The sequence below is a fragment of the Podarcis gaigeae genome, assembly GCF_964106915.1.
Source record: "Podarcis gaigeae genome assembly, chromosome: 12".
Taxonomy (NCBI): domain Eukaryota; kingdom Metazoa; phylum Chordata; class Lepidosauria; order Squamata; family Lacertidae; genus Podarcis; species Podarcis gaigeae.
In genome coordinates this window covers 27,001,711-27,020,961 of record NC_139688.1, presented here as the reverse complement: position 1 = coordinate 27,020,961, position 19,251 = coordinate 27,001,711, and the positions used below count along the sequence as shown (strand labels likewise).

The 19,251-nt window shown below is 40.2% G+C and overlaps 1 protein-coding gene and 1 long non-coding RNA gene across 14 annotated transcripts in view; one reads left to right on the top strand and one right to left on the bottom strand.

The window, feature by feature from the left end:
* CDK14 (cyclin dependent kinase 14) overlaps positions 1-19,251 on the bottom strand; it is a 229,515-nt gene that overhangs the window by 15,346 nt on the left and 194,918 nt on the right. The window lies entirely within an intron of this gene.
* LOC310828089 overlaps positions 1-19,251 on the top strand; it is a 249,367-nt gene that overhangs the window by 201,386 nt on the left and 28,730 nt on the right. For 7 of the 8 annotated variants that reach the window (XR_014556634.1, XR_014556635.1, XR_014556636.1 and 4 more), the window contains 2 exons: positions 5,134-5,230; positions 9,796-10,209. The exons of the other annotated variant lie outside the window; for it this stretch is intronic. This is a non-coding gene — a long non-coding RNA (uncharacterized lncRNA). Of the gene's footprint in view, positions 1-5,133; positions 5,231-9,795; positions 10,210-19,251 lie in introns of those variants that run through there. 8 annotated transcript variants of the gene reach the window in all.

The window sequence follows — 19,251 nt, the reverse complement described above, 5'->3', positions numbered from 1 at the left end:
CAAAGAAAATAAAATGGATGTGTGGATAGCAGACCACCGTTTAACATAAAATTTCATACAATCCTTCAGATAGAAGGACCTAGATATTGTAAAGATATGTTGGCTGTGTGGACATAGGTGGCAGGCATGCTGACTGAGCAACCGATTTCATAAAAAAGTCTAGGTTAAGTGCTAACAACATCAAATAATTCTTCGTAATTCGATTATGAGGAAGAAAGAGAAAAATGCCACAGAAAAACCAGGTGCTTTGTATGCAGCAAACCTATAAATCAATACATACATGATTTGTGTTCTATGGATTTGCTTCAAAGCAGTGCTTAGTGTGTTGTTATTTAATTTTTCCAAAAAGAACTGTTAACATGCATTTGAAACCCACAGGTAAAAAAAGGTGGTTTGAGGATAGGGCAATTGGGAACAGAGAAGCAGAAGGCAGGGAAGGGTTAAGTGCTTCTTCCTAACTCCAAATCATAATATTTCAAAGTTGATTTTTCTGGGGACGACGACCCTAAAAGGTCTGTTAATGTGTGTATGGAACTGGTCTGCACATTAGACATGAGTACTTATTTTTATTTTGTGCACACAACATCTGAACAAAACACAGGTAGTAGAATCCTGTCCTCTGTCTTTGTCTGTCTCTCACAAACACACAATCACTATAATGCAACCTTCTATAATAGTTCCGACAGAAGGGCCCTATGGAAGTTTTTATACTTCTATTTGTGTGAAGCACACACACAACCTGCAAGTTATGGCACTACTTCAGATAAATAGAGTAGGGGACTCAGGCACATAATTTACAAATTATGTACAGACTAGCTGAACTGTTGCAGCAAACTTGGGCAATAGTTCTGGAAGCAACAGAACAATACATCTGTCTGATACTACTATGCATAAGATTTGCAACATAATACCACCTACTGCAATGTTGTTATAACATCTGTGGTTTTGTTGCGGCTGTTGGAATCAAGCTGCACAGGGATCACTGATGAGTGATCGCAAAAACGCTCTTCTTTTGTCCCTCAAACAGCAGGGATCAAATAACTGTTTCTCAGCTGCTGTTCTTTTAAACTAAAACATCTTCACTCTATGTATATCTATGGCAGGTTGGTATCTGTTTCCTCACAAATGTTTTGTTTTGTTTTGAGACCACCAACCTCGGATCACTAGGTGGTTTTGAGACTAGAAAAGTTCCGTCTTTTTCCCCCTTTTCTTTTTTTTAAAAGACTTGACTCCTTTAGGTATCTAAGAATTTGTGTTCATTGGCCCCATTCTGTCTTCCATAAAGACTGTGCCCCAAATGTAAGTAATTTAGAAATATCAGGTAATCAAACTACGGTTTCATATTCCTTGAGTCTCACAAATTCTACTGAGAAGTGTAGGACTTCTGGGTGTTTAGTGTAGTGAATGCCTTTTAAAAAGCTGCACTGAGCCATAAGTTTTTTTTTTTGGGGGGGGGGGGTTGCTTGCATTGTTTAATAAATGATTGTGTCAATAACTTCTGCAAGAGGTCCTCTATCACGGTTCTCATATTTCTGCTTGTACAACAGGCTTCTGCACAAGTGGGAAAGCTTCTTACTTTTGAGGAATGCTCTAGGGAAGGGGGGGGGGGCATCAAACCTGGGGACCAGATGTAGCCCTCCAGGTCTCTCTATATGACTCTTGGAATTCTCCCTAGGCTACATCCCATCCCTGAGTATCTTTGCCTTGAATTCTGATAATGCCTCTTGCTCATCAGGATGGAAGCTACAGAGTGGTTTCTTAGTGTGTGTGAAAGCTTGCCTACTGTACAAAAGCAAAAATTATATTAATTGGTTGGTTCACTTTGACCTCTGACCTCACACAGAACTGGCATGTGGTCCTTGAAAGTTTGGCCAAAAAGGGGTACAGCTCCAGGCTGAAAACTGTTATCCACCCATGATCTAAGGGAAAATGTTAAACAGATTTGCTGTTAAGTGGGAGATGCCATCTATGTACAGATTTTGTATCCAAAGATTCCTTCTATTTGCAGGTTTGTATTCAACCTGCAAAAGTAATTAAGACAAATGGAAGAGATTTGGCATTTCTCTTCTTAAGTCATATTTAATAATGTTTTTGAAAATCTACACAAAGCTATGCATTCATATTTAATTAATACCGCACCTTCCTTCCACAACGAAACTCAAAGACAGCATACATAGGGTTCCCACATGATCACCCATATAGAAGTACTGACCAGACCACCTTAAATCCAAAAGATTTGACATACCGTGCATTGGGATAGTGCATTAGCAATATCTTTTTGGTTTACAATATCAGTTTTGGTTTACAGAACCTTCACATGTGTAAAACTGAAGGATTTATGGGTCAATTATGTGTTTATCAGACATACTTAGTGGATATTATAGTTCTGTTTTAATTGCTGCCATTCTGTTTTTTGTTTGTTGCCTTTATTTTAATGCTTTCTATTATATATTTTATTGTTTGCTGACGTTTTCTAAATCTGCAGCTTCAAGCCACCTTTGAATACTTGGGTAAAGAGAATAACAAATATTTAAATAAACAAATATTTTAAAGCAAACAGGCAGGACTAGAAAAAAACACTCAGAAATATCAAGAAAGGGCTCATAATGAAAGTTCAGGGTAAGAAAAGATTAGAGTTCAATTAATAAATATAGTACTTGACGTTAGGCAGGTACAAGCAGCTCTGGACAAGACCTCCAGCTGACCATAAATAGTCTTTTTCTGCCTTCCCCCTCCAGGGGCCAAAGGAGACCAATGAAACCATGACAGCCAAACTAGTATAATTACTTAATCAAAGTTGTTTAAATAAACACAAGTCAGCAGAAAAGTTTAATTTAGTGACTGAATTGGGAGACACGTAGCTTTCTAAAGAATGAAACACCCATGGCCCATGCTTTACAGCTACTAGTGTCCAAAAGGATTACAGAAAACTGAAACAGCAGAGGTATGTACGGTAGTTTAGTTTTGAAACCTGCCCATTTTCACCAATCTAACCCCACTAAAGTCCTCTCCAAAGCTTTGAAGAAAGGAGTCTCCAAGGATCTGAATTACTTAAGATAAAACAGTGTGATAAGTTAGAGAGAAGTGTTGGGGCCTGCAATAATTATGATCTCAAAACAATTCACATTATACTCTCAGTGCAAATTTGCTTTGCAATCTGTTGATAAATATATGCTATAATAAGCATAGTTTAAGCTTTCAATGCTTTAGTTCAGGGGGTAGGCAAAGAGAAATTTGAGTTTTCCTGTTTTTAATACTATCAGGTAGGAACAGCCTTGATTATTGGAACCTCTTGCATATGGACAAGTGACAACTTGCATACGGACAGTAAGGAAAGGTGCTTTCTAGAACTTCCAGTTCACACCTTGGTTTCAAACACGTTTCTCACTTGTAAGTCAACTCCCATTGAAAATGGAATTAGCTCACTACTTTTTTAGAGCAGTGTTTCCCAACCTTTTTTGGGCAAAGGCACACTTGTTTCATGAAAAAAATCTCGAGGCACACCACCATTAGAAAATGTTTAAAAAATTAACTCTGTGCCTATATTGACTATATATAAAGTAACTCTCTTTAATAGGAATCAAATAAACACAAAGAAAGTATTTTATAATTACTTTATTATGAAATAGTAAGTAAACAGAAATATGAAAAATTATAAAATACTTTATTCAGTGCGCAACCTGGGCCTGTTTGGCTGAACACAAAACTGTTATTCTGGCTGGAATCGAAGAAAGACACACACGTAGCTCTTCGTCAACAGCTCTCAGTCTCTCTCTGTATTTAGTTTTTATAGCAAATGAAAGAAGAGTAAGCAGGCTGGGGTGGGTTAAAGTAAGGGCTGAAAGTGCCTAGATGAAGTGGGGGAAGCTAGAGAGGAGGTACATTCTGACGTTTGAGGATAGACTAGGTTCTTTATGTGAATGATAGGTGAGTTATTTGACAGATCGAACTGAGAGCAAGGTGTGGCTTGTGTAGCTGGGGTGGACATGAATGTTTGGGGTGCAAACCCCAGGCCGGCCAGGTCCGAGGGGGGGCAGGGAGAGACGGGCCTGCCTGCCTCTGCCTGCGCTGTGGTGTGTTTTGCCCCGACCGACGGACGGACCGACCTGCCAGCTGTCTCCGCAGTAGCAGCGCGGACTGGAGCTCCGTCATTCTCCCCGCCGGTGCCTGGGGAGGGGAGTGTGGGGCGGCCGCTGTGGAAGCGACGGCGTGCTCCTCCTCCTCCTCCTCTTGCCGGGCTAGAGCCAGCCGGCTAGCGCTCGCCCCTCCTTGCTCGAGCCGACCCCGCCGCCAGGGGCCTTCCCGTCCTCTCAGCGGCGCCGCCTCGCGTCCCTTGTCCGGGGGTTGGGAGGGGGCTGGGGGGGAGGAAGGGGGCGAGGGGGAGCAGCCGCCGCCGCTCCTGAGGAGATTCTGAGGCGGTGGCGGGCAACGCGTGGCGGAAGAGGAGGGGTCCCGCCAGCCCCGCGTTTCTCTCTCTCCCTCACGGAAACCTTCCCCTCAGCTTCTGCCGCTTTTTCTCTTCTTTCCCTCTTCCTTTTTTTTTTTTTAAAAAAATGAAAAATCTTTCCTTTCTCTCTTTTCCAGCCCCCCTCCCCTCTTCACGGAATTCCACTGCACTCGGGCGCCGCAGCGCGCAGGCTCACTGCTCGCTCCTCTTTCCGCGCAGGCGCCTTCTCTTGCTCTTTCGCCTCCTTTTCTTTCTCTCTCGATGGTCCGCCTACAAAGGAGCGAGGGAGGCGCCCGCCATGTTTGGATTTGCTTCTAGCAGGAGATGCCGCCGCCGCCCCGCCTCTCGCTGCCCGACTCGCCCACCTCCCTCCCACGGCACACCAGGCAACGTCTCGCGGCACACTAGTGTGCCGCGGAACACCGGTTGGGCAACACTGTTTTAGAGTACAGAACAAGGTTTTATCATCAGAATTGAGATACATACCTTATGCTAGGGGAATGTATTTCTCAGGTAAAACTAAAGGGAAAACAGTCTTCCCAAGTTAGGTAACTCAGTGCCCTGTTATGTTAAGACAGAGGAACCTGGCTGGGGGACAGAAGTTGCTTGAGTGTTTTGTTGGGGTTTTCTTCTAATGTCACAGGGCTTGCTTAGCAGTTCTCTCAACGTTTTGCCTTCTGCTACAGGGATGATATGGAAATTGTGGAACATTAATTCCCTGGGGTCATTTGCAAATTGTTCATCTAACGACCAGGAGAAGGAACTATCCCATTTTAAATATTTGTAAGTATTGTTTGAAATTTGAGATTTGGAAGAATGTGATCAGCAGCTATCTCTCATTGTGGTCTTGACTCAACTTATGCCCTGTAGAAAGGTTTGTACCCATAGAATTAAATATAGGATGAATTTGGTAAAGTGGAAGTTACTTCGGTGTATCAAACTCTACAGCTGGGATTTCATACATTCAAGAGTCAAGGTCCTTTGATAAGAAATGTTGCCATAGCAGCTTATAAAAGGGGGGGGGGGTCAGTAAAGGAACAGACTAGCAGGCTGATTTCTCAAGTATCTAGGATGCAGTAAACTTATACAAATGTAAAGCATGAAAGAAAAATTTAAGAAGTAAATAAAAAGCACCATATAATTCCTTAAGGAGTGCATTTTTGTGGCAAAGAATGCATTGATTACTATTACCTCATATTGCTGTCTTCCTTTTTAGTAAATGCAGTGATATGATTCTAAAGTAAATTTTGAAGTGGGAAGTGAGAAGGCAATAGGAATTCCTTATGAATAGGAATTATAAGGCAACAACAGAATTATAGCAAAAATGTTACCTAGTTCCACAAAATTAAGGAAAATGTATCAGCTATGATGAATTTAATGCACAGCAGGAGAAAGATTACCGTATTGGCCCGAATATAAGCCACATCTTTAGAATTCAAGAGGGGGAAAGAAAAAAAGACAATACCTGAATATAAGCCGCTCTCTAAAAATTCCGCAGGCACTCACACCTGTTCCGTTTTACCGTATGTCTGTTTCAGCAGAGATATTGTAAAAGCCAATTTTTGTAAGGCCACTTTTCACGGTCGGAATTTGGGGAAAAAATGAGGCCTATACAATGGTACCTCGGGTTACAAACACTTCAGGTTACACACTCCGCTAACCCAGAAATAGTACCTTGGGTTAAGAACTTTGCTTCAGGATGAAAACAGAAATTGCGCAGCGGTGGCAGGAGGCCCCATTAGCTAAAGTGGTACCTCAGGTTAAGAACGGACCAAATTAAGTTCTTAACCCGAGGTACCACTGTATTCAGGCCAATACAGTATATGAAAAGACTGTACAATTTAGTCTATATTACTTAAAGACAGATCTGTATATGAAGTGTTTGAATAATAAGTGCTAATGAAATGCATAGAGAAACCTTGAAGCTAAAAACTGCAAAACAACTTAATTAACCACTATGACACCTTTTTTGACACAGGTAGAAATAGCCTATTACTTCAACTATCCTCTATGTTTAATTTAATAGTAGATGCCTGTTGCATCATCCAGTTATATTACAGTATATAATTCAGGAATTGGAAGGATGGATGATTTAAGTTTGTGAAATCCTTTCGAACATTGCAAATAAACAATATTTCTCTTGGATTTACCATATTTTTCGCACCACAGGGCACACCAGACCATAGGGCGCACCCAGTTTTTAGGGGGAGAAATCAAGAAGAAAAATATTTGCCCCCCCAGCCCCAAAGAGCAACAGTACAGGCTGCACACAACCTCTCCTTGCAGAGGGGTTGCGTGCAGCTATGTAAGAATGGATCCCACTCGCTGTTTTGGCTTCCCCTTTAGCCCCGTGCAGCCTCTCCTTGCCAGAAGACTGCGCAGGGCTAAAGAAGCCATAGCCCCGTGCAGCCTCTCCCTGCTGGAGAATGCACAAGCCTGCATTCGCTCCATAGGACGCACACACATTTCCCCTCAATTTTTGGAGGGGAAAAATACAGTAAATGACAAAAGCAGATAACTAACTGAAATCTTCCCAGATATGGATTTTTTAGCTGAAAACACCATGTGCTTTTAAAGAGGTGGTGGTAGAGGAAAGAAGACTAAAGAATACAAAGAAAGGCTGGAAACACTAGAAATTTGAAACCTGGTAGCAGGTCTGAGGCTGAGAGATATGTTCCGAATTAGCAAATTTTGCCTAAAATGGGAAGGCTGAGTCACAATACCTCCAGAGAGCATGTCTGTATTCAGCCTGAGAAAAGCTGAACTATGGAATTCCCTGCCACAATGAAATTTAGCAATGAATCTAACAATTTCACAAGAATTATTAACTGTCAATATAAAAGGATATAAAAGGATATCAGTAATTAGCACCATATTATGATTCATGGGCCTCAGAAATGTTTAGCCCTGTCAAGCAAGCTTAGAAAGTTTGAGGGGCCCTTGACTATCAAGCTATTTGGGTAATTAAAAGGACTGCCTTTTTCTTTTCAAATATAAAGCTATATCAGTAGAGTAGTACATGCATGCATTTGGTTACGCCAGGTTCTATCATGGATCATTACCTCAACCTATTACCACAAAGTATGTAGAAACAGCTTTTTTATATTTCATGCCTATTTTGAAAGACAAGCTATTCCAGAACAGCTGTGCAAGGGTTAAGTATGTACACAGCGAAATGGGAGGAGAATGTTGTAATTTTGGTGGGGATTTATGAATTGCTTAGGCCAGTCAGCATCTTGTGCACAACAGACTCTGTCTAAATCTATTCCATACCTGCTGGGCAGAGACAATTCCCCTCACACTTGGAACCTTGAAGTCCTTTAAGCAGTCTGTTCTGTAACCTTGGCAGCTGGGCCTTACACAATCCTTCATCTTTTGCAACTGGGCTTCACTAAATGAAACTATGGCAGCTTGTTAGCCAACAACTGAGCATGAAATCACTACACTGCAGACCCCTGTTCTGCGAGTCAATCATTTTTTCTCCCATTACACATTTGTATGCTAAGGTCAAGGAAAGGAACCAAAAATGGAAGGTACGGAATAAAATGAATACAAAAGATTGTGAAAGGCAGGAAAATCTATTTGAAGATGTAGATTTAATGCTGTATTAGGAAGTTTGTTAATGGATTAAAAATACATTTGAAAGCGGTTAAAGATGTAAAAGGGCTTATTGTTCAACACTGTATTTGAAGCATTCTAATTCTTGTACAATCAGTCGAGAAGAATTACATATGAGTTACTAGTGTATTCAGCATCCTAAAATCTGAATATGTTATTATGAACACATGTATTACTGGGTAAACTTCAGAAGGTCAAACTACATGTTATATTAAACATGTTCTTTTAAGCACATGCTTGCAATTAGCTACCTCCCTGCCCAACTCTGCACTGATTTCCCACTGAAGGTTGCCTCTGATGCCATCTTCCTTCCCCAGTAAAGATGGATGGCCACTACTGGACTAAAATTTGCTAAGATCTCAGGCTTATTGTGAATTGCTGCTGTTTGAAACACTATTTTACTGTTTTGTTTTTTTAAGCTTGTGACTACTTTGGGATCTCTACTGATGAAGGGTGTTTTAGAAGTAAAATTGATCAATATCCGCTGCAAAGAGTGGCAAGAGAGGATATGGGCAGGAAAAAAATGGGATAACATCGCTCGTCTCCCTCAACGCTCTAGATGCAATTGGTAGCCCCCAGTGGATGGCTTTTTGTATTAGTAGCTGAAACACCAACTGAAGAGAAGGCAACTAGCTTGTCAGAAAGGGCAAGCTAACAGTGCTTTTGTAAATTAATATATGTTTTTAAAAGTCCAAAGAATCGGGCCATTCCAGGATCATGGGAAGTCACACCCGAATGCAAACCTATTGATAGTTATGTTCTCCAGCTCTAGGGTCCCAAGGTTTGATGCAGGCGCAAGGGATTTTTGCATGAGTCTGAAGTACAGCAGGCAGAGGGCAGTGGTCTGTTAAACAGGTAAGGACAGAAATCCCTTACCTGTATTTATATCAGCTCTGGGCAGTCCAGGTGATCCATGCTGCCTGCCAATTGCAGGGACTAATGTTACAAATCTCATTCCTTTCTGTGTATGTACAAGGCTGTGCAGGAGAAACAGACACAGGCAGCTCACAGAGCAAGACTCAGCCATAGACCTTGAGGTTCTTGCTTCTTAACACAAACACCTCTATAAACATGCATCAACATTCAAATTCTGCAGAGACGTAACACTAAAGTTTGAGGTGGGATAATTCACAGACAATATCTGAAAGGCATAGTCTATTGCTCGGTGTGCAGCAGAGCATTCCAGGTTTGGGAGTTCAAAAGAAAAAATATGTCGTGAAGTGGGATAGATTAATTTTATTCATAGCTATTGGCTACTTGCATGAGAAATATGCAGCCGAGTTTCAAGGAGCAAGTGCCTATAACAACCATGTTCATAGTAATATACATCCAGCACAGGTGGTCAGACTTAACCTACATTCATGCAAGGACTGCATGGGGGGCAGGGAGAACCCTTGCAAGGCTACATTTCAGAGAAGAACTGAGCTTTACGGCAGACATATTTTAAACTGCTGTGCTTGCAAATGAAGCAGACAGGCCCTAACATGATCAAGAACACCACATGCTCCATGTCCCAATTTCACATACTTTATGTAGCAACTATGCAACAATATTTCTTAGGGCCCTAATAAGCTTGAATTCTGAAGTAAATTTGATGGGGGGATTCAATGTTGAAATATACTATAAATTTACTTGCTTGGACCCTTTTTAGTATTTAAAAATCACTACACAAACATATATATGGTTCAGTTTCAGAAAACATCTACCTGGTATTATGCTGTTTCCAACAGAGGGTGATATACTGAATACTGATACCGAAGCAACCCATAGCAAAGTCAAACAAGATATCACACAGAAATGAAATGATGCAACCATGAGTTAAGGAATGGAGGGAGATCGAAAAGGCAACGAAAAGGGCGAGGAGGTGGGTCTGCTTTAAGCCAGGTGAGGGGACCTCAGTGAAGACTCCTTCAGTGAGGACTCCTTTAGGGAGTCCCTATCAGCTCCACCCTTCTGAATCCCTGCTTCCACACCTGCCTATAATTGGCCAATTTTGCAGATGGGCCAATTTGAATTCCCAAAGCCAATGGGAGAAGTTGTTATGTCTTCTGTTGGCTGTTGGAGCCTGGCAAGGAGAGGCTAGGTGATGGTGGCATGGATTTGCCGGGCTGTAACTGCCATGCCACTTGGTAAGGTCAACACAATTAATTCCGGACACAAGTAGAAAATAAAGAATGGGATGAAATGAAATTCCAGTGAAAACAATGTAGTGTATATATAACAAAGGGGGGGGGGAGGTAGTTAACACCTCAAAGTAATGGGCCATCCACCCAATAATACATTTAAAAGGATCTGCTTAAAGGAAGACTAGGGGAATGGTCATTCTGTCTACTAATGTCACTGTTAACCATTCTGTGCAAGAGCAACAGACCCTGCTGGAAACGTATACACTCCATTTTCTCTTTTGGGTTAAAGCCAAATGTTGCCAAATCCAGAGAGATGGCATCAGAAACCCAGGCTGCTTCCCACCATTTCAGAGCAAAAATACTGACAAAGCTGTCCTACACAATTAGCCATTCTCGCCCTCTCTCATGCTTCTCTGATTGAATTAGCTACAAACTTGTATGGTTCAGCAGTTCTCCCTCTTAATTTCAATCCAGCAGTGTTTTTGCTTAAGGATGGCATAGCATCAGTCAAGCAGGTATTAATCAACACAAACTACAAATGAAACCAGTGACCCTGTTTGCATGCAATGCTAAGCCAAACCATGGCTTACAGTTCATGATTTGCTAAACTTGTTTCAGATGGCAGGGCCAAGCCAAACCATGCTTTAGCTCACTGCAGCACAGCAGCAGCAGGACCAGACAAGAAGCAAAGCAGTTGTGGTTTCCTCTCCAGAACCCACATGCTTACACTAAGTCAAGGTCTGGCTTAGCATTATGCGCAAACTGAGCTAGTGTCAGTACTATTAGAAGGATAAAAACTGGTGGAAGGATATTTCTTCTTTATGATAGCTATACATCTACAGAGCCTCCCCGCCCCCGTATAAGAAAATAGGGTTTCTTTAACATGCAAGGTTACTGAGAACTTACCAAGAAAAAATGCTACATCTGCTCTTTTCTCCCTGTTTAAGTGTTCAATATAATTACAGCAAAGGGCTTGTCTTTTTTGGTATCCAGGGGGAAAAACAATCTTTACAAAAATAGAAAATTACATTAGAAAAAAGCCTCTGGGTATCTAATACTGATTAGAGTATCAACCCCTCTACCCCAGCTGAACATTTCTATTTACTGTACTTGGCTTTTCTCTTTCCAGTGATTTTGCTTCACATAATATAGAAATGTAACAAGCTGCTCATGATACCTGCTCATGATCAACTAATATAGCACTATAGGAAAGTTGTGAGGGCTCCGATCCAGATCAGAACTGCAGCATGAGGGTGTTCAACCTATCTCCCTCTTGCATCCTTCTCCTGATGCAAGTCTGTGAGAGACATGATCTTCCCCTTTAGGAAAACCTATGTGTACCTTAAAAAGGTTACACAGGACCAGTAACACCACACATACCTAAATAGGTCATTGAAGCTCAGACATCACAAACAAGACTTGGAGATGGGACAACCTTCCAATCAGACTGCCTGACACATTTCATAACTAGACCAAGGCTGCAATCAAATGCCATTACGCACTGCTTGGAGGCCTAGATTTGCTGCACCAAAATTACAGCTCCAATATCCTGTGCCTAGAAGTTTACATAATGCTATAGTCCTATCACTTGAGCTTGTGTGGGCCAGAATACTGAAGAACTACTTCCAAAGGGCAAGAACCATCATAGGTGATGCATTCACTACACCAGGTTATCAGAATGCTCACTGGCATGAAGGGTAGTATTGGGTCAGGAAGAAGCATTACTTCCCATCTTCTTACCTTCCAGCTTGGAGGATCCGGTGAAGTGTTAGCACACAAAAGAATGGATACCTGTATGATTGTCAGGAACTGCTCCTGAAAAGCAGTGTCACTCTAGCGTCTCAGGGACAAATTTTCCAGACTGATCTTTCCCAGGTTGGTCATTGGCTACTAATGGGCAAGACAGAATATAAGAGGATTTCCTGACTCAGTGGTGATTTAGTCAAGCAACAAGTCCTATCTAAGCTCTAGTGTGACTTCTGTTTCTTGCCTTGTTCTTTATGACTCTGGGCTTATCCACTGGCCCTGCCTTTTGGTTTGCCTCCCAATCCAGACTGCTTCTTGATGCCAACTCCTGTCATATTCTACCAGTTCTGCCTTCTGGTTTACCATCTTTTCAAATTGTTCTTCAGCCCTAACTCTCAGGTCTGGGCTCCTAACTCACTCTAGCCTGATTCCCACAGCCTAGCATGGACAGTGATTCACAAACTGTTCATATAACCAACTACTTGCACACTTACAGGTGTTGGGCACATCTACACATTCTGTTGCTGACTTTTAAGGTAGAAATATGGTTCCTCCCCCCATGGTATCAAACCTCATTTTGACATAATAGGACATGAATAGTAAGTTTCTTAATAATAGCTTTATTGTACTGTTTTTCAAAAAACACACAATAAAATAAGTTTTCAAAAATGAAGTTGTGTATCTGTGGGTAGCAAATGGAACTGCATATCTGGAGAGGTAGTGAGTTTTGCTTTTCTTATAAACTGGCAAGGCATCAATACTTTTAGCACTTTTGCTTTAAAATGAATCATTGCCTGGTATGCCTATGTAAAGAGTCACTATTCCTGTCCTTCATTGCCACTAAAAACACAGTCATTATTTTTTTTTCATCTTAAAGTCTAGCTTCTGAACAAGTGTAGGATTTTTGCTTAAATGATGCCAAGTTAAAAAAAAATACCAGTTGCAACTACAATTTTAAAATAATGACCTCTTACTATTTTGTCAGGGGAGAGCTTAAATAAATATTTTGTATGTTTGTTTTTTAATTACTCCTTTCTGAGCTTTCACCATGTATATATAATCAACATTTGGAAAATTTAACTGCAGCTGGAAAAGGATGTTGTAATTCTTGAAAGTAAATTAAATAAAAATAAAAATAAAGAAACACAAGAAAGAATAAAGCCTTCATAGAGAGTTTCAGCAATTATATCTCCACAGCTACAGTATAACCCAAAACTTTGAAGCAGCTTTGATTGCTGAACCATGGTTGAAGGGAATAATTCGGCTTTCACTAAGAAAACAAGCACATTCATTCTTACCACAATGGAGAGAGGCAGTTTTAATTAAACCTTATCAAAAGATGAATAAAGAATAAACTCAATAACCATTCCACAGGACTCTATTTTCATCTGTTTAGCTGAAGCTTGCCATGTTCCTGCAATAATTAACCACTGTCCGAGGAATGCTGGAGTTGTGTTAATGTTGGTAAAGATTTAATTAGTTCAATTATCTAGAGAGTATTCAAGACTCAGCACAGCACTAATTTCTTCAGGCTTTATACATACCTCAAATCAAAATATATAAAACTGAAATGTAAGTGAACAAAAGAAGCCCCCTATTTCACTTTAACTATTGAAACACTGCATATTTAATCGTTTTATTACCATATCTTTCAAAAGACTCAACCTAATGCACGTGAACTATTTATCATCATCTTGGACACTGAAAAAATAAGGTTTTGACTGGTTAATATAGGAGAGGCTGTGGCTCCTCTGCCATTTTCTCTTCTTGTCGCTTACATATTTTACTTCTTTCATAGAAAATGAAGCATTTAGAAAGCATTGAAAGCACAGTGACACAGAGAACTGTTTCAATCTGTCAGACAGCATGGACAGACAGTAGGGATCGTGTCAGAAAATAGAATGGCCCCCAGCGGTTTGACCTTCCTGGTGGGAAAGAGAACACAGTGGTGTGCTTGACAAGCTCAGCAACAAAAGAAGTATATTTAGTCCCCCCATATTCTGACATGCTTCTCACAGTAAAAATGTGCTTAGGGATGAGGGGAAAGTTCATCTCATCTAGCAAGGGATAATTTCTAAACAGTGATTAACACCACCATCCAATACATGCCTACTCAGAAGGTAGTCCCACTGAATTCTATGGAACTTATTCCAGGTAAATATGTCTAGGTTTCTAGCCCTGCACAAAAAATAATAATGAAGAAAACCTCAACAGTTTTTAAGGATTATTCAAACCATAGATGCTAGAGTCTAACTACTTTTTCAAACATTTAATATAACTTCATCCACAAGCTTTCTCCAAACCATTAAAACAGATGTTTCAAGTTGGGTCATTTTGGCATGCCATCCCATCCCCCTTGAGAACTAACTATTTTGTATCTGTCTTCTGAATACTAGCTTTAAAGGCATGTGCTGATTTACAAGAGGGCATTCTCTTTATTGCTGGGGTATATAAAAAACAATTTTGTAGAACCCCCTCTGAAAATTCAGGCAATACAGATCAAACATTATTTGGGTTTTTATTGACATTCTCATTAGATTTATGAAGCCTATTTCCTGACACAAGATCCCTACTGAATCAATATATTTAATCCATGTAATGGAGCAACCAGTTTGTAGCCAGATTTTTTAACTACTCTCTGCAAAAAAACTAATCTATATTAAATGTACTTACTAGCTGTTGGAAACAAACACAGATGTTTAACATCTCCCCAAATGTATGTTGTATTTGTTATTACACTGACTTATGTATTAAGCATTATTACATAAATATAAATGTTTATTATATATCCACATAAATACTAGATAACAGCTTAATAATGTGTTTAATGCTAGTACCAAACAAACAAGTTTTAAAATCTTAGTTACAGTATAGTTTATGGAGAGAGGGAGTGCTTTGGTGTCCAGTTCAAGGGAAGTAATAGCCCTGCTCTATTCTGCCTTGGTCAGACCACAACTAGAGTACTGTGTCCAGTTCAATTTAAGAAGGATATTAACAAGCTGGAACATAGGCAGAGAGGGTGGCCAAGGTGATAAAGGGTCTGGAAACCAAGCATATGATAGCAATCTTCAAATATCTAAATGGCTGTCACATGGGAAAGATAGAGCAAGCTTGTTTTTTCCTGCTCCAGAGGGTAGAATCCAAACCCAATGGATTCAAGAAAGGAGATTCTGACTAAGCATCAGGAATAACTTTCTGACACTAAGAACTGTGGAATGACCTCCCATGGAAGGTGGTGACTTTCCTTTATTGGAGGTTTTTAAGCAGAGATTGAATGGTCACTTACAATGGATGCTTTAGTTGAGATTCAAGCATTGCAGGGGGTTGGACTAGATGGACTTTGGGGTCCCTTCCAACTCTAAAATTCTATGATTTTATGATATGCAAGAAGTACAGTCTTTGCTTACAGGTATCTCTACATACATACACTTCTTGCATTTCAAGCCTTTTTTTTGTCTCACTGTTTGCAATATTGCCTTCGTTCAAGGATAATACAAAGTATCTGATGGAGAGGGCCACAGACTATAAAAATTTAGACCATTAAGACTATTTGCAGTTTTTGTGGTACATGTGGGGGAAGGATCTGAGTTATATTTCATTATAATGTGAAGAATAAGGGTTATTTGTCCAATCTGGTATCCTAAATATTGAAAGTGTATTGTTAATTTAAGAATCACAGCAAGCAACTGAACAATGTCTTCACAGCTAAAATTTTGGAGCCAGGCACTCTAGTTGCAATGCAGTTAAACTTTAAAAAATATGTTTTTCTCACATGCATTTCTCACACAGAGAGATTAATTTTAGTTTGCCGTTTTTTGCCAAAAGCTACAAACTATAAAACATATTAAGTATAGACTTCTATAGCAGATATATGATACAGGATGTGGTTTCTGCTTTCTTTTTCCAGTCTTTCAAATATTTTGGGTTGTTTGAGTTTGACTGATGAGAATGAGGGTGTTTTGCATACATAGTAAAAAAGAACTTGTTTCAGCTTTGGAGTGCAAGTCATTTTTACCATACAAAACCCCTGTTTTTGTGCAAGCAGAAGGGAATACTTTGAGCCTTTTGAATATAGGAGACCTTAAAGCAGACAATAGTATGTAAACAATCTGCAAATATATAACTTTGCTAGGACAACCTCAAGGCTGAGAGCAAAGCTTTCAGAAAGACCCCTTCATCAGATTTCCTTCTACTCTTCATTCCGAACAAAGCCCTGGCTGACAATACAGAAATCTCCTTCTTTCTTAGGATTAAACCCCTTTGCAGGAAAAGTATGCAAATGCTGTACGTGTTTCCCTTGTCTGAGGCTACTCTAAACCAGATATCTTTTCACTGTCTGTTTTATTCAGGCAGACCATCCTACTGGCTGACAGGGAGACCAGCCTTCCAATTCAATATGTTTCACAGTACTGACAGTTGGATCCTGGGGCCTGCCATGGACTTTAAAAAGAGCTCATTTAGTCATAATTAACTATTCCTTGCATATTTTCTAAGGTATGGTAATTGTGGTAATAGCCAACAAGTGAAGCATTCATTCCAGTTTTCTTTTAATTTTCTTTTCCACAGCATTTTTTTTAAAGCTCCTTTCCCCTTTTTTCTTATTATTGGCCTCCTCCTTGGTAACCTTCAGAGAAACTAGACAGAAAGAGGTACGTAGAGGAGGGGGGAGGAGGGGAGGAAAGGTTGCTTTAAAAAAAGCAGAGATTGCCAAATTTTACCCATTATATAATTGTTTTGTATCACAGAGTGGAGAATATGAACAGGATACAACTGGTATTAATATTCAAAGGATTGGCAAGCCAACCTGTCTGCATAGTTGGGGAATAAGTTGTATCTAACTTACTACATATTTATATGATAAATGCATTTGTTCTTATCCATCTGCTCTTACTGCCCAAATCCAAAATTAGTTGGAAATTATATGAGTTCAGGCCAGGCCATTTCAAACACTTGTGTTTGAACAGATCAACATATCCACAGAGTGCAGGGGTGTTTATTTATTTTTCTTTTATTGTGCAGATACAAAAAACCCCTCAGATTTATTTATTTTTAATCCACACAAACATATAATTAAAGATTGGTTCTAAAGAGGGAATAAAATCTTCAGTGATGTTGCAAGCTGGAGTATAAATTGGAGAATGTTAGAAGCATTTTCTCCTGAAAAATAAAATTCAATTCTTGGATGTCTAGGATCTGCCAAAAAAAAGGGGGGGAACTTCCTCTCTACCTATTCTGCTACTACATTTTCATTTCCTCCCAAATGCACTAGGCATTTTCAATGTAACAGTAAATGGCATACCACAGCATTAGAAGCTCACCATCTAGATTCCATTAAGAAGAAAAATAGATGGTAAAAGAGTGTAGCATTTGTAACAGTGAAAGCTGAATGAAATATCATCATTAGAAGAAACACTCATTCATATGACAGCTTTGTGTGCTGTTGATTGACCCCTTCAATGCTAAAACCAAAGGTTTGAAAATCATGGCAGAAAAAGCAAGTGTATATTTCCAAGGGTTGGGAAACTGTTCTGGCCTGATGGCGAAGTTTTGTCTTTGTCAACCTTCTGGGCACCACATGCCAGTGATGGGTGTGGCCAAGGCAAAAGTGGGTGTGGTCACTCCATATAGATACAGAGACAAATACCTTCCCACAGCATTTAGGCTTGAAAAATGCATTTTAGATTTTTTTCAAGCACTGTTCAGTGGTTCCGCTTCTATGCTTCCAGGACCACTTGCATAAAGTAGTCATGGGAGGTTTGTGTTCAGCACCATGGAAATTAACTTGTGGTATCCCCACAGGATGATCTTGTCACCCATGCTATTTAACATTCATATGAAGTCTCTGGAAGCTGTCGCCAGGAGATTTGGAGTCAAATGTCATCAATATGCAGATGACATCCACCTCTATCATTCTGTTCCATCTGACTCTGGAGAGACAGTTGAGGTGTGAGATCAGTGCTTGGAGGCAGTGATGGGACAGATGTGGACCAATAAACTGAAGATGAATCCTTAAAAGACAGAGATGTTACGTGTCTCAGGTTCTCATGTTGGGAGGTGGGCAAAGAGCCTTCCCTGAATGAGGTTGTACTTTCCTGACTTTCCTGTGTACCTTGTTTCTGCAATCTAGTAGAACAATTTTTTTCCCTTGGTAGACAGAATGATACTGTAGCCCTGAAAATGTCTCCTGATTCTAAACAGCAACCCATCACCAATGATACAGCAGTGAATTGCTATTTGTTCCTCCCTATGAGTTTTTGGATTACCGCTTGCTGCCCTCAGCCCACGAGTCTTCAGGGCGAGCCTCTTTCCTTCTCCTGATGCAGACCAGTAAACTACAGAAACAAACTGCACAGGAGTGGTTGAATGCAAATTGGCTTAGAAATAATTAAAGCCATTTCCCAACACAATCAAGGTTGCTTATTATTAACAGTAAGTATCAGCACTGTTTAGATTTCCTCCCCACCTTCACTTTCTTAAAGGTCAGAAGGATGAATCACAGATTCTATACTGAAGTAAAAAAGGGGGGACGACCCTAAAAATGATAAAATTGAAGATGTCAAGGTAAGCACTTTTGGCGGGGCTAGACCATTTTAATAAAATAAAGTAATTACTTCCTACACTGCCACCTTGGCACCTTGGGTTGCACTAGTCTCTACCTGCCTTGTAAGCTTTTGAAGAAGTCTGATGGTTCTCTAAACCACTCACTTAAACCTTGGTATTTCTAACTGGCTAGAATGTTTTGCTTTAATATATTCTAACTGTACAATTTAATTTTCAACCATCATTAAATATATTCATAGGCTAAACACTCACAGTTCTAATTTTCATCCTGGAACAAAACCCATGTCTACTCACAATGAAATTTTATATACAGTGTATGTGCTATTTAGGAGGGTACAGGATCACATAACAAAGCTCAACAAGATGCTGGACAAAGACCTGGAACAAAAAATAGAAACATTATGCCCAAATCCTATATAGCAAACTAATCTATTTCTAAACTGAGGAAGAATAAAAGTACAGCTTTCACAAAGGAAGGTGTGGCCACCAAGCTTTGAGGAATCAAGCCTGAGGGCAGTGATTGCACAGAGAAAAGTGCGTCAGTCACCAAGTCCTAAAGAAGTTTCAGTTTGAAAGTTACTGCCAAGGTTGGCAGAGGTTGCCTGTGGGGTCTTGCCCAAATCCTACACAGCAGGAACACAATGTGTCCCTCACCAGAGATAGTTCCCCTCCCCTAACACGTCTCAACGCCTTCCACATGTGCTGTGTCATGAAGATTTGGGGTATCACATGGGAGGACAGAGTCTCAAAGAC